The following is a 16,555-nucleotide window of genomic DNA, read 5'->3' as shown; positions in this document are numbered from 1 at the left end:
TTAAGAAATCGCAATTCACCAATTTCATAAGGCTAGGAAATTTTCTGTATGATACTGATATAACTGGAGTTTATTAAAAGCAGTCTACCATTGATGTAAAACTTTGTGCTGCAGACTGAGATTGAAGTTTCTCCAGAAGTTTTTTTTTTTTTTTTTTTTTTTTATTAAAATTAGTTTGTTTATAAAATAAATTTTATAATAGGAAGTGAAAAGGTGAAGGGATTGGAGAAATTTTTATAAATGAAAATTAAAAACTAGTTATTCAAAAACTGGCTCAATCTCATCGAGGTTTTCCATCTTTTATCCACTAGTCAAAATCATCTAACTCTGTTAAAATTCATATTAAAAAATATATCATTATTTAAGCAGGTTGAAATCTCAGGTACAGATAGTGAAAGAACCGTTGTGTGTGGAAATCTCACTCAAATTCTTTAACCCTGCAGAATAGAAGATCGACCGACTTCAGGTGGTATTGGGAATAATTATGTGACTCCTAATTTCTTCCTTCTTAATGATTCTTTGAATTTGGTACTCTTGACTCTTGATACCTGCACTTGGCATGGACTGTCTTCTTGGTTCCTAGCCTTTATCTTCGGTCTTATCCAGTGCGGTTTCGGTCTGATTCTGCACTTCATCTGTCCCATGGTCTTTTAAGGTTGTAGATCGGTAGATCCGCTGCAGTTGTCTATTCGTTAAAATCTATGGAAATGGATTTATTTCTGTGGAGGTATATTCAGAAAATCTGTAAATTATTGAACTCACCTTTTTATATTAAAGATTTATAATTATTAATTAACTAATCATTATAAAATAATGCTAAAAGAGGAGAGGTAAATATTGTAAATACTTTAAAAACTAAAAAAATGACTAATTTATTTCCTCATAAACAAGTTAAAATGTAAATCTTATACTAATAATAACGAGTAATATTATTTTTAAAAATAAAAATATTTATACGGACAATAATTTTCATGCAACATTTTCATTTTTGTTGGTCCGTGCTTAGGATAACAGTCAAGGTATAAATATGAATAACTTTGAACAATTATTCATGGAACATTAATTTTTCTTTCCATTCTAAGAATAATAGTTAAAGTAGAAAACATGACAATGGAGTAGACTACAGCAGTCTGAAAAGTGATGAGGTTGAGCATGAAGCCGTAGCAACTGAAGAGGAAGAAGAGAAAACCAATCGGTACCAGGGTGAGGGTGCTTCCACATTGCTTTTCATCTCCTATGTCGATGAGTATGTTGAGGAACCCACCTCCTACGCTTGCGAGGTAATCACTGTAGCCACTGAACGACATTTCCTGTAAACATTAAACAAATCAGTAACTTTGTTATGCATAAATATTTATTGTTAACATTAAATCAGAGAATGTATTACACTAATTTGAGGAGTTTAAAGGAAAATATGTATTTTATTCAATTCCATGGAAGACTGGTTACATTTATGGGAGATTTTGAAACTACAAGCAATTTAGACAGCCTGATTTTGAGAAAAAATCGGTTGGTTCAATTTAAAATAAAAATGCAGTGTAAAAAATTGCTGACAGATAAGTTTTTGATTTGATTTTTTTTTTTTTTTACATGTCTTCCATGGAATACATAGTCAACCACAAACTGGAAGAGTCAAAATTCATTACTCAGGACCGCTGTGAATTAAATATTGACTGAACCAGGTAGGAATCGAATCCGCAGTTTTTAACAAAGCAATCGGGGACCCCCGCCCCAAATTCTCCTAAATTCTGAAGTTAAATATCGTGGTCATCAAACTTGCACATAATTTCTGAATAGACCTTGATGAGTCTTCAGAAGTTTCAATTACATTGCTTCTGACTAGGTTCCGGATTTTCGTTTACATAAATATTTTCATTTTTAAATAAATTATATCTGATAACATTTTTTTTTTCTTTTCATCTAAATATAATTTATTATTTTGTATTTCCCTACCTCAAAAACTAATACATGAAAAACAAATTCACTACAAGATGAAAATGTGAAATATAAATCATGATGCCCACAAAAGTAATTTGAAGCAGATTCTATCATACTGCTTAAATCATGTTTAGATGAAATTGCAGATTAAATCAGTCGAACACATGGTGAGGTGTTACTAAACAGGCTATTCAAGTTTATCACGGGTCAAAAACGAAGAAACGAAACCATTCAATGAAAATTATAAGTAAAGTATTACAAGTATTAATTTTTAAGTTCAAAATAAAAAAATATTAAGTTTAAATATGATCCTATTGCTTAACATGACGCTGAAAGAAGATTGTTGCAATATAAAACTTTGCTTGGTTCTGAATCATCTGATCGAAAAAGTTGTACTTTCGGTTACTTACAAATGTATCTATTTACGGTATGAACCAGAGGTGGGCAAAAATAAGTAGCAATAAAACTACTAACTAAAATTGTCATGGAACCAATATTTATTTATTAATTGGTCATTAATAATTAAACATTGGTTCAATGAGAATTTTAGCGTACAGTTTTATCGCAACTAATTTTCGTCCAACTCTAATATGAATAAATTACGTTTAATATAAATTTTGAATTTATTATTTTATTGTGTAAGTTTAATAAATCGTATCATTTATGTAGTTTTGTGTATTAAAGTTTGGATATATATAATATATATGTAAAAATATATTCAACCTTTTTTGTTAAATACCATATTTAATTATTGAAAAGTCAATAAAGTTCCCCGCCCTATTTATTACCTAAATAACTTATAACTCACATATATTTACACAGATTTGTGTTAGTTATTTTATAAACATAATACCTAAATTGAAAAATAATTGGAAAACCCAATTAAAGAATTAAATATCTTTAACCTATTCACTGACAAGAAATAATTTATACAAAAATTGTATTGGACAAAAGGATGTCTAGAAAACGAGAATTAAAATTTAATTTAGATTATTAGTATTGACTGATGAAATATGATTGACCCGTTAAAATACGCTTTTGAAGAAATTTGTTTAAATATAATTTACCTGTTTTCTTATACAGTTTTCCTTATGTATTAATTTTATATTCTGTAACTGATGTTAGTTTTAATATTATCTTCATTGAATCTCAACATAAACGGTAAAGTATGTTGAATAGAACAGAAATAAGTTATACCTTTTACATTTAAAGAGTTAAGAATGTTAGCAATGGGTAATTTATCTACACGCCTGTATCAATTCATAATAACTTAGATCAAATTTACTTTATAATAATGTACAATTATTAGTCATTATTTATAAAGTAAATCATCAATGTATTATTTATTAGTCAAATAAATACCCTACAAATAATAGCAGAAAAAACAGGCCTACAAATATATGAAAAAATAGAGCTCATGACTACTGAAGTAAATTTCAAGAAAAAAAAAAATAGTAAAAACTGAATATGGAATAATAAAGGTGATCAGAAAATTTAAGTACTTGGGAGAAATAATTTGTTACAACGGTTCTGCGGGAAAACCACCAAATTAGAAAATTTAAGCTTTCAAACAGCTAAAATTTACAATAAGAAGAACCTCTCCTCGAATGCAAAGTTAAGACATTACAACGTTGTGATAAGGACTGTGATTTTATACGGGCTGGAGACCACAAGCTACCCAACTTGGAAAAGCTGCTAAAAATAGAAAGGAGGATCTTAAGAAAAATCTATGGGCCCAGGAAAACACAAGGTTACAGGGTAAGATCTAACGAAGAGATCTATAGAAACATCAAAGATCTGGAAACCGGGGTGAGAGTCAGAAGGCTGATGTTCATGTATGTATAAGAGGATCAAGGAGGAAAGATTGAATAAGAAGTTCTTTAAGAAAATTTTTAGCTACAAAAAGATGGGAGGATACACGAAGCAAATGAGAGAGGAATTAAAGAGACTTAAAATTTCTGAGACCGACTGTCTAGATAGAGATACGTATAGGAAAACATTGAAAAATCTCACCAATAATGGAAGAGGAAAAAAATGGATACGAAGTGGTCCGAAGAAAGAAAAGAAAGGCAGCGAGGATCATGAAACTGCGATGGGAGGAAAGAAAATCAAGACTCCCAAATAAGACCAATAATGATATTCACGTGTTCCTTAGTGGCCGATAAGTGATAAAAAAAAATGTATAAATATGTACAGTTGTAAATTTCAATAAAGAAAAAAAAATTAATGTTAAATTTAGTAAATCTTTTAAATTTCTACGTTAATTAGCATTACCAATTTTGAAAATCTATCATTTCTGTATATCGGTTACTGTAAAGTTGAAAGAAAAAATAAAAACTTACTTGGTACAGGAGTGTATAGTAAGGTTGAGCCTCACCTTAGGCAGCTAGCTCTCTTTATGGTCCTCACTACTCAAGTGGCTCGGGGCACATGCTAGCTTATGGAAATGAACTCTACGACGTTTTCCTTTGTTGATTAATGAAACAGTGAAAGTTATGTCGAAATATTCTTCCTATTATCTGGGTTACAAAGAGGAAAATGCCTATCCAAGTTCGCAATGAACCGAGTTTCAATATGGTGAAATTCTTATTATTAATCTTGGAATTTTAGATTTCGCAAATCATTAATTATAAAAGTAATATTTGTTAGGAATACGAATTAAACCAATACAAAATTAAAACAATTATTTTTCAATTAGTGTTCAAGAAATTGTTTTTTAAAGATTGATATAGTCGAAGTGGAAAAATATCTAACATAAAAATTAAAAATCAAAACGATTATTTAATTTGAATAAATACAGAATTATTTAATTAATGTAAAAAAATTTTCTAATGTTTTATCGATGAATCGAGTGATTTATTTTCTTAATGTCTAAAACGGGGAACATCTGTTCCCAAACCTATGCCAACGAATATATGTTCCGGTGTGTATTGGCATCGTCTGTTCAGTTGTTAATGGTTATTTTTAATAGGTATGTTCGAAGCAATAATTTGCCCAAATATATTCCAAGGATGTAGCAAATTTCATTAATTTTTATGTGTCATCGAATAGATTAGCTTCCAATCAAATCTCATGTTGGGTGCCTCTAGAAGCTATTTCAAGATGACTCTTCGATTATTAATCGGCTTTGTCAATCACAGGCCTACCGTTTTGTTTAAATGAGGTAAAGGAGAAGACGAAGGCCACTTCCTGATAGAGTTCGATTAGCCAAAATATGAGTTTAGTTTTTTTTAGTTTCTTCTCTTCTTTTTTTTCTCTGACTGTTCTAAAATCTGAATTAGTTTTCGCTTTAGTCATCTGATTTTATTTCCTTTCGTGTTCTCATTCATGTTTCTTAAAATTTACTACTCCACATCTTACAACTAAGAATCAAATCTGGAGAATTTTTATTTAACGAAAAAAGTTACTAATCGTTTCTCAGATTTCTTTTCCGTTAGTATGATTCGTTCTATTTCTCTTTTTATTGAGTGCCTCCTTCAGAGGAGTAGCATGGATGCCAGCTAAGGGAAATTTTGCCATCCATTTAATTGGGAATTCCAAATTAAAAGGCTAAAATATTCAGTAATTCTAAAGAACGTTTTGGCGATAAAAATCACATTATCGTCTATTTTACAGGTTTCAAATAAAAAATTTATAACCCTATGTTATACGCTAATTTATATTATTTATAGATTCCTCAATAGCAGAGATTGTTCATCTGAACACAATCCACCATTTTATTTATTTTTCAATCCACTACTGATTTTTGTTTATAAATGTTGTTTTTTCAAAAGCTATATCTTCAGAACTATAGAACATAAATGGCTATATTAGGGCTCATATTTTAGGAAATTTACTCTTCTTTGAATAACGTTTTATTATTATTTTTTTTTTTTTTTAGGTTTTTTGATTATTTTAAAGATATAGAGTTCGGAACAAAAATATAATTTTTTTTAACGTTATGAAACAGCCACCATTTTGCATTCTCCCTATCTATACTTGGCAGACTCCTCAATTTTGATTAATAATTATACATAGTTTTCATTAAAGTAATTAAAAACTGGGCTGAAATAACTGCTTGTTTTTGTCCCTTGCTCTTGTATGACTACTTCTTTATTGAGTGAAGTAAACTGTAATTTTCGTACTTTGGCAAGTCAATGGCATTATGTGAGGCACTATTTCCGTCTATTGAAGAATATTTTTAATTGTAACATCTTTTGGCGTGTTATTACATTTGATTTGAACTGACTGAGTTAATTACTCGTTAATTTATTTAACCCTATGTTATACGTTAATTTATTTATTGAAATTCACAACTGTATATATAATACATTCAGTAAATTTGATCTTAGTTAAAATGGTGTGTTACAGGCATGTAGAGGAACTACCCATTGGTAGCACTTTGACATATATTATTTATAGATTCCTCAGTTGCAGTCGTTCATCTGAACACAATCCATTTTATTTTATTTTTTTTAATCTGTTGCACATATATTCTTTAAATTTAGCGTTAATGTACCAATAAAGGAATTAATGTTAATTAAAAATTTATATACAACGTGTGACAGAATAAACGTAATGAATAGCATATATTTATGTATGCATCTCCCTGGATCGTGCTAGTGGAATAAATTTGATATAACTCTTTATCCGAGTAGAAATGAAATAAATTATATTAACATTAAATTGCTTTTGGGAATTTCCTAAAATACATAATATTTAGAGAAATTAAAAACCAATATTAATTACGTTTACTTTCTTTTTTTGCATTCAATGGATTTTTGTTTTCATGAATTTATTCAGTTAAAATTAAGCATGTTATCATTTGGCACCAATGATAAATCTCCCTACGTAAAACAAACATCTTCCTCTTTCTCTAGATTCTTTTAATAACTTTGTTCTTCAGAATATTTTTTTTACTTGACTTAAATACAGACGACATTACAATGCAGTGTGGTGAAAACAAGAAGATGTATTGCAATATATGTTGCAAGATTTATACAAGCCACCTACTAGATAGGTAAAACCCTTTGTTAGTTGCTCTAAATAAAAATGCAGACGCATTAACCCAATCAGGGGATAGATTCCCGCACCTAGTGCATCGATCGATTCCAAATACCGAAGGTTGCAAGGTCTACCTGATAGAAGCTGGCTTTCTTTTCCATATTCGATGTAAAGGTGTCACAATGCCTTTAGTACTTCACTGGCCTTTATGACTACTTTAAGAGTTGCTTTACCAGTACAAGAGGTTTTAGTATGTAAGATATTTTTTATATAATATGATATTTTTTGGTCACTTTATTGTCAAACTCTTTCTACATTTGTTTGTGACTTGATCTAAAACAACTTTTATCATCTCACAGGTTTCCAAGAAAAAAGGTAGAGCACAGGTAAAGGTAATGAATATCTGCTTTCTAAGTTAAAACCAGTCATTTACAACCATGCCTTGCTATTAAAAGCGTTTAAAATTAAATAACTCAATGATTATCAGTTAATTATTTTTTAATAAAAATAAAGTACATCGAGAACAGAATTAATAACACTGATTTTTACTTTCAAAGCCTCCCATAACATATTTAAGTATTGATATACATAAAGCTAAGATCCTAAACATGAAAATCCTTAAAAAAAAAACATCATTCTCCGACCATGGTTCTCTATTTAATCTTGTTTCATTGATGAATGTTGGTTGATTGAGGAGACATTTTGAATTGTTCTGGTTGAACTTTTATTCAATTTTAAACATTCCTTAGCTATTTGTAGACCCATAGGAGGCGTGAAGGGAACCTCATTTAATGAGAAAAATCAAAAGGTAGACATTTTGGTCCAAAATATAAAATAAAATGTTTATGTAATAAAGTAATAATTTAAACAAAATAAGAAAAAAAAATATTTACCGCAGTAAATACGGTTCCCCTTTCGGTACGCCACGTGCTGAATTGATTTATTTATCCCAGCTCCTTGGCAAGTTGAGAGAACCCATATTATGACGACTGATTCTAATAGGAAATGGAATTCTAAAACGATGTTCTTTAGGTTTGGTTAATTTTTCACATTTGCCCACAAACCGTAAAAAATGGTTTGCGGTTGTGGTGGATTACGTTTTCAAGATGTGTCGAATCTAAAAAGTTCCTGATGTAAATTCTTAAAACTTCAGTTTGAATTAGATTCCGTTAGCTAAAATACCCCACTCCATAGAAAATTCTAGACTTAGTTACGCTAGGGAAGAACTGTAGAAGGTTAAAAAATTAATAATACCCACAAAACATGCCACTGTTATAATCCCGCTGAAATCAAATAATAATAAAATAGAACAGTAGAGATTATGGGGGGCGGGAGGGGAAAGAGAGGTTGATATGTATTTTGAGACACCCTGTTTAAATATAAGATATATTATAAACAAAAAGCTTGATTAACAATTTAAAATTAAGAGCCAAATGTAATAATAATAAGGCTCCAGCTTGAATGTTATAGAATTATAAATAGAAATTAAATAAAGTTAAGATATGTACTAACACTAAAACATTCTGGGAATCCTTCACTTACAATATTGCCAACATTATAAGTAGGTTGGATCTATTAGGCAATGCGCGTGCTCTAAAAAGAGTAGCAACTTCTTAGCAAACTTTGGCTAATTATTTCTTAGTTCTTAATTATTTTGTAGGCTCCAGTTATTTACGACGATAAGTAAGAATAACAATTAAGTAGAAATATTAGCAATTTATCTTTCAAAAGAATGATCCTCTCCATTCTTAAATTATTGTGATGTTTATTAGTGAATTCAATTTTTAAATAATGCCAGTTTTTTTTTTTATTTCGTTCATTGCTTTAACGATATGCGTTAAAGCAATAAGTGAAAAAAAAATAGGTACTCGGTTTCTTATTCAACATAAACTCGTAAACTTACAAAATCATATAATAGCGTTTATTGATATCTGCATTTGATTCATGTAATAAATTAATATGATTTTTCCAAGTAAAAATGACTATACCCCCTCATAATCAACTGTTAAAAAATATATATAATATAAGTTATATCAACCATGTAAGGCCCACCAGGCCGATCTGGTATAAAAATAAAGTAAATAAATACAAGTAAAAAATAAAACTTACGAATTCGGAGAAAATAAATTAAAAAGGAAAACCAATCCTATATTGAATTTGAATAAATAATTAAAAATAGAGGTGAACAAATTGAAACTAAATCAATAAAAATAAAATTAATCAGATAATGAAATAAAATAAACTTAATATATGTGTACTATATATGGTATTTCCTATAAAAGTAATAGATGTACTGACTTATTATCTACTAATGTTAATAAATAACATTATGCTACTATAATGTTAATAGTATAAGCAATACAATCTATCTCTTCTTATTATTAATTAAAATTTAATAAATATATAATTTTACTCGGATTTAATTTTCTTAATTTTTAATTAATGTTATTCTGTTATAATTTAATCACTGCCTATTATTTTATCGATCTAACACTTTTTTGTATGTGTATCTTATTTGTGATTTATTTCTTTACATTATGTTCTTTTTTTTTATTAATATTGTTATAATTTCATTGTTAATACTTACTGCCCTAAATTGTGGAACCTTGTATAATTATTGTTCAATAAAAATTATTGTCCGTGAATTTCACACATTTATTTTCTTTTCTATTTTCGCATTCATTAAGTACTGACGGATTCAGCCAAATATTTTCAGATCTAACAAAAGGATTTGGAAGAAAGCCTTGACGACGAACTTCTTAAAACTAATGCGGTTGCTGATATAAACTAAAAAATGCAAAAGGATCTTAAACTGGAATTTTATAAGTTGTATTGAGAAAATTATCTTGAGTATTTTTTTCAAAATGTTAAAATATTCTTAGGAATTTAACTGACTTTAAGGACTATTATCTGTGGTGAAAAAGATTCTTTTTTACCATTAATGTATACAGAAAATGAATTTAGATTGTTTAATTAACCTCACCCTAATGAATATGGAATATAATTTATGTGAAGAAGGTGCTTTGCCTAGTAATATGCTCACAGTAAATCAAGAATAGTTAGATTGTAAAAGTTGATTTTCGCGTTTTTATGGTACAAAGTTAGGACCTTGAGGTTGATCCGCGCTGGCTTAATCCGTCACTGGATATGGAGGAGAAAGGAAAAAGAGGAATTAATGTGGGAAACCGAAAAGGACTATGGCTTAAATGGAAAAGCATAGCGCGATTGTTGCTTCTCCAGAACTGATAAAATCGAATATATGAAATATTGTTAGTTATGTAAACTCATTGGACATTTGAATTATAATAAATCCATGATTGAACTACGAATGTACAATAAGGATACTTAAGTATATTCCATATACTGGATTTTTTTATTTGTCCGACTAAGCAGTAAGTAAACGCAATCTAAGGTACTATCTATAATATCCCTCAAATTTTAAAAATAAAAATAATACATTTTTTTTTGTTAGATGTGAATTCAATCTAAGCAGCACTATGTTTCTCGGTACACCCATATTTCGAAAACAGCTCATCCGATTTAGCCCCAAATTTGGAGAAAAAAAAAGAGTAAGAAAGCTGTGCTCACTAATGTACTTCGCATTTTTATTTTCATTTTCATTATATCAGTGTTATTTGGTTCTGCAATAATATTAGTGAACAAAACAAAAAGGTCAATAGAAAGGGAGCTTCTGCAATCAATACAGTGTGCTGGCATTTATTTATTGCCAGCTATTTATAAACTGTAAATCTAACCATTTGTATATTTGTAAACTATTTTTTATGTATTTAAATGCAAAATATATATTGACTATATACTTCGTGGGTATTCTATGTGTAAGACTTTATGTAGGCACGATACTCAATTAAATACTTAAGTAATGGAAAATGTATCACTTATGCTTCACCATTTCTTCTTCTTCTTTGTTTTTATTAAATCTAATGAGAAATAGAAAAAAAAAATATAGATATTACTACTTTAAGAGAAGACAAAGATACTATTGTTTTTTTTATTATCTCGACCAATTGTTTGTATTAAATAATATTTATGGGAGTATCGAATTACTCGGAAACTATACATCACCTGGAATTATTATTAATAATGCTCTACAAGCAGTAGCGTTACTAATGTCGATTACTTCCAAGGCCCCATCTAGAAGACGCCCCTTCCAAATTCATAAGTATAGATTACAGATATTTCACTAGTATCAAGTATTCTAGAAAAGTACCGTCTTTAATGCTCATTCATATACCGTTTACTAAGTACAAATTAATTTGAAATTTTTTTATGTATTAATTTTCGTGATCTTTAATTCTGTTAATAGATTTTGCTAGAAACTAGGAAGTTATTAAGTTTTTATCCAACCTAATAGCCAATAGGGTTCACACTATTGAAGTATGTATAACTGGAAATTAATAATTTTAGATTTAAAACTACCACCCAAACCCACTAGTTTCTAACCTTCCTCTTCTATTCCTGACAATCCTCCGAGGGGCCTGAAAAGAACATGGCAACGAGACCTGCTGATGTAAAACGTCATAGAGTGCTACCAATGGGTAGTTTCTCTACACGCCTGTAAAACTCTCAATTTTAACTGAGATCAAATTTACTAAATGTATTATAATGTACAGTTGTAACTAGCAATAAATAAATTTTAAAAAAAGCTTTAAAACTATTATTTTGAAGTCTTTTTCTGTAAAAAGACCTATATAAGAATTAATTAGACATTTATTTAGCTTGTCAATTTCATATTGATTCAGGGATTGATAATGACTTCAAGTCGAATTGTGCACCTGTCACATTAGTAACGAGGAATCATAGATAATGAAAAAAAAATTATCATTTTTTGACTATTTTTTCTTCGCAACCACTCTAGTATCAATATTGTTAATAAGTTTTTAAAGTTTTTTACGATGTTTTTTCCTTTTGTTATAGGAATAAATAACTTTTTTACGTTCAATAAATTTATATATGTAAAAAAACAACACATAGACAAATCTACACACTGACCCAAGACGTTCAAAATTTATATATTTTTTTCAAAAAGCATAATCAATACTACATTTATAGCTATAAGAAAAACAAACAGAAATCTTGGGTTGATGGTTTTTGCGTCGTGTTATTAGTGGCGATACTATAGCGCAATAATTGTAACTCTAATTGTATGAATGAGGGAAAGGTGAATGATAGACTAGATTGCGAAGTAGCAAGGCAGTGTGGTAGGTAGTAGTCGGGACGAATTACGATTACAAACATAAGGCCTAGAACATTACACTATAAACTTTTCTGTCTCTACTTTTTAGTCATTTCAAAAATGTTTATCTTTAGAATGATGTTAAGCTGTTATGACCTTTTGAGTAGAATTAGTTGATAAGTAAAAAGAGAAACGTGAATCATCATTGGAACGAATAATTTAAGGCAGAATATTCCAAGACTCAACGTTCTTTATTACAGAAAATATATTTTTTAATCAGCCATTTTATGGGTCCGTAACAATAATTATAAAATACATTTTTTTTTTTTAATTTATATTATTGAAACTTCTTTTAAGTAGCATTAAGGTCAATAAAAAAAAAATTAATAAAAAGGTCATGCATCAGGTACTTTTTGATGTTTTCACTACACTTTCTCTTTTGTTTTTGCAAATGAAGAATGAGAGAAAAATTAACGGGATTTTTTGAGGAAGCATGTGTTGTTAATGGACAGTTTTAATTGTTTATTTTAGTAATAAAATTCAGTGCCATTTTTACTCCATCGGCCACTGGTATCGCAATCCACCGGCTTCTTTAACTCTTAATTTAATTCAAACAAATCCAGTATCAACTGAGAAATATTGTCTCTGAATGAAATGGCTTTCAGAAAGGTTGAGTAGTTTATCAATTCATTTGGCATTGAAAAAAAGTTATCCACTTAATGGAATTAGTTATACAAGACCCTGAAGAAGTAACTCACGATTTTGTTTATCAAAAATGAAGAAAATTTATTTTTGTTTTAAATACTTGTAACTTTTAAAATATTTAATACAATTATGATTTTACCCAGTATGTTGTTCAATGCTATTGAGAATTTGTTCAGAATATAAGTCCTTAACTCTGGAGGGCTTCCGTACCTTAACGCTTTCGTATCCGTTAACACCAACGTGTTGTCAGGTGCAAACCAAACGTTAGTAGCCGATAGCATGTTGGTGTCATGCTCAAGACATACTCTAACAACCGGGGACGACACGCTGGTTTCATAAATAACAGCATAATTTGATTTTTTGATATCTCTTGAACGGAGAAGCTATGTCAAGGCCAAATTTTGGTATTTGGAATTCAGGTTTTTCCGATGACATACGTGGTTTTTATCAAAAAAAGATCGATTATATAGTAAAGCTAGTAAGTTAGTAAAGAAATAATCTGTGCGGACTGCAGTGTTAAGTACCAGAGGACCCCTTTTGATTAAAATGACCCTGATTGGACCAACAGTGCAATAAATTCATAAATATTTTCCTTCAAAGCTACCTACCTATTAATATAAACTATACCTAATAGAGTAGTGTTGTTATTTTCTTGAAGACAGCCGAGAGGAGCCAGTGCCTGTACGTAGAAGGAGGGTTGCCGGCAGACTGACACTGAAGTTACACCCCACCAGGGTGGGGGATTTGGTAATACACTGGTTTCAGAATGGCATTTTAGGGTTGCGTTGGCTAATCTCGATAACTTGGAGGTCGTGTATCAATCTACATAATTAAAAACTATCCCTTTTAAATATCAAATATTTGAAACAAATTTTGATACACACAGCTTAATAATTACAGATACTTAATGTTACTATATAACTCAGAAATAATTAAAATTCTCAAATTATTATATAATAATAATAATAATAATAATATATTTTTTATTTTTTCTGGGACTTGTCTATTAAAAATAGTAATACGAACTATAGTAAGTGGGCCTTACAACCTTAGAGTAAAAAGGAAAAAAAATAGTACATAATTAAAAAAAAAATTGCAAATCATGATAAAGTAACTTTTAATTGTTTATACAGGAAAACAAAATGTTTCATATTAAAAGTTTAGAGAAAACTAATTAAAATAATAAATTTCTGAAGTATTAATACAGTTTTTAATTATTCTGATTGTAAATAAGAAATATCTATGTAAAGTCCATTGGAACTGGATGGATAGGAAATGAAATTGAAGGTAGGAATAGTACTGGAGCGACGGATGGAAGTAGTAATGGTATTTCATGGGAAAGAGGATCTGATAAGGAAGTATCTGTCAAAATTTGCAATTTGGCGGATTATTGTATAAAAGTCTGAAGACCGGGTATTGCAGGAGTAGACAGAGGATTTGAATTTAAGGAGATTTAAGATATATGAGGAACGATGGAAATGGATAACTAGGCAGCGGACGGATAATTTGTATACGGGTGGAAAACAATTATTGGACCAAGCCACTTCAATATTCGTCAAAGAAGATCAGCCATTGGAATGCCTGCGGACGGAAGAGGCGCGCGCAGAAGACCGAAAACTGATGAAAGCCATAACTAACTTAGTGAATTATTAATTATAAATTGATTTATTAGCAGTAGTTTGATGATGGATGTAACATCGAACTGCTGCTGAGCACCTGCATTGCTTGTAAGTCAGGGAAAGGTGGAAATAAATAAATAAATATAAATAAAGGTAGAGGAAGGATAGAGCCACTTCAGCACCTCATAAAATTGGGAAATCGAGGCATCCTTGTGGATCCAGAAGAAGAATCTTATAAAGCAATTTATTAATCGTTCTAGTTTTGCCTATAGATCCCTAGTGACACTCCCATATACATCAATATGCAAAGTTGAAAAATATTAAGGAAATAGCTAGGAACCTGAGGGTATCGTGGAAATAAGTTGTGCAGGTAATTTAGTCGTTTGTAGGTGCAAAAGGAACGAAAAGAGATATCTGAGACATGGTTTTCAAGAAAATGAATATAGGTGATTCCAAGGTTTTTGATGATTGAATAGAACTTCCTAAGATTATTATTTAGAGACAGAGTTGGACTAGGAGGAACAATTTTAAGGGAGTGATTAGAGCCAATTAAAAATTTCCTTTGTTTTCTCCGCATTGAAGTTCAGCTCTTTAGCAATTGCTCTGTTATAGGCCGTTCAGGCCTTAAGAAGGAATAGTAAGGGGAATAAGGTAGTCTTTTGTTCAAGTCAGTGTGTGTCATTTCTCCTTTACCCTTTCTTTTTTTTTTTACGTTTTGCTCTCGACGATACCTAAGTAGTGACGAAACCAATTCTCTTTCTCTTTACTGAGAGCGGAAATCTTCGCTTGCAATGTTACATGCGTTTAGTACAACTTTCGGTTCAGACCTATAATTATTGATCCTAAAGACACATGACGACCAACAATTTATTATGGGATATTTACTATTTATTAGTCCAGAATTCACCTCAAGAAAACCCACAATCAGCAGTTCCACCAGCTGCCGCTGAGAATCCACCTTTACCATCAATCACCATGCCCGAAGCACACGCCAATGCAGAGTGGTTTACGATTAAGACGGCAACAGTACAAGATTTGAGTAAAGCGATGTCGGACCTCGTAAGGCCCCCGGTAAGCCTTACGAGGTCCGACATCGCTTACCGGGGAGACCGGGGAACTAAACCATTTACTGAAGGGAGGCGATTGGCTGATGAAGAGAATAAGGACAAAGACCGCCGATAGACTGTTGGCCAGCGTGGATCCAGGTAGACCAGGACATGACCTGAGATACTGGGAAGGAGAAGTTGAAAAAGGCCTTCGGAGAGGTGCGGTGGAAATTTTGGGTCACTGCGGGGACACTTGGTAGCCCAATGCCTTCGCACCAGGTACTTTGAGGGCGGAACCAAGAGGCGCACTTAGCCAAACAGTGCCTATACATGTACCGTGTCTATTAGGACTCAAATTTTAGTAAATTTACGCTACTCTCAAGGTTTCTATACTTGCTTTTCCCCCGGCGATTGTTGGTTTTATTATTGAGCAATAAATAAAATTGAACTACAGTTTTAATTTTTTAACAGTAAAATAAACTTTCGGTGGTACGCTCTTGAAATAGTCTAATAACTACTCTTCTAGGATCATTAACTGTTCTTGTTGTTCAGTCAAGGTAAAAAATTGAATTATTTTCTTACAACAAATTTGCGTAAATAAATAAAAATAAAATGCGTTAGTTGTCATTTTTTTTTTTCCCGAAAAACATAATACTGATAGGCGTGTACAAAAACAAAAGTGGATATTTTTAATGGGAACAATTTACATTGGGATATAAAAAAAGTCAAAGGAAAAATTAAAATTCATTCATTCTTGTGGGTTCCTTGGTATAAACATAAATGCACTGCACTGGCCCTGGGCACCATATTAGGGAAAAAGGAAGATTCCTTTCAAAACCTAAGATAGTTTTTACCTCTATAAAATGGAATCCTTAAAATTTTACTACTTTACATAGTGAAGCTATTAGCAATACTTTAGGAGTTACTGCCTATAAACCTTAAAGTATACGGCGGCCATTCAAAAATTAGTCATATGCACCCTCATAGTGATAAACTTTTTACTACTGCCTTTTGCAAACAGTTTTACAACGAAATCCATCGAAGGGAATTACTTAAAAATTACGTCTAGG

At 30.6% G+C, this 16,555-nt stretch overlaps 1 long non-coding RNA gene across 1 annotated transcript; it reads right to left on the bottom strand.

Annotated features, from left to right (window-relative positions):
- Positions 1-847: 847 nt before the first annotated feature.
- LOC136796011 (uncharacterized) lies at positions 848-13,537 on the bottom strand. The gene is made up of 2 exons (XR_010843704.1): positions 13,448-13,537; positions 848-1,310 (listed from the first exon to the last, which is right to left on the bottom strand). It is a non-coding gene; the product is annotated as an uncharacterized lncRNA (long non-coding RNA).
- Between the last annotated feature and the right edge of the window lie 3,018 nt (positions 13,538-16,555).

Source organism: Halyomorpha halys, unplaced genomic scaffold, assembly GCF_000696795.3.
Source record: "Halyomorpha halys isolate HHAL.00 unplaced genomic scaffold, Hhal_1.1 Scaffold730.1, whole genome shotgun sequence".
NCBI classification, from domain to species: domain Eukaryota; kingdom Metazoa; phylum Arthropoda; class Insecta; order Hemiptera; family Pentatomidae; genus Halyomorpha; species Halyomorpha halys.
The sequence above is the reverse complement of the archived record's forward strand: the minus strand, read 5'-3'. Positions and strand labels throughout refer to the sequence as shown.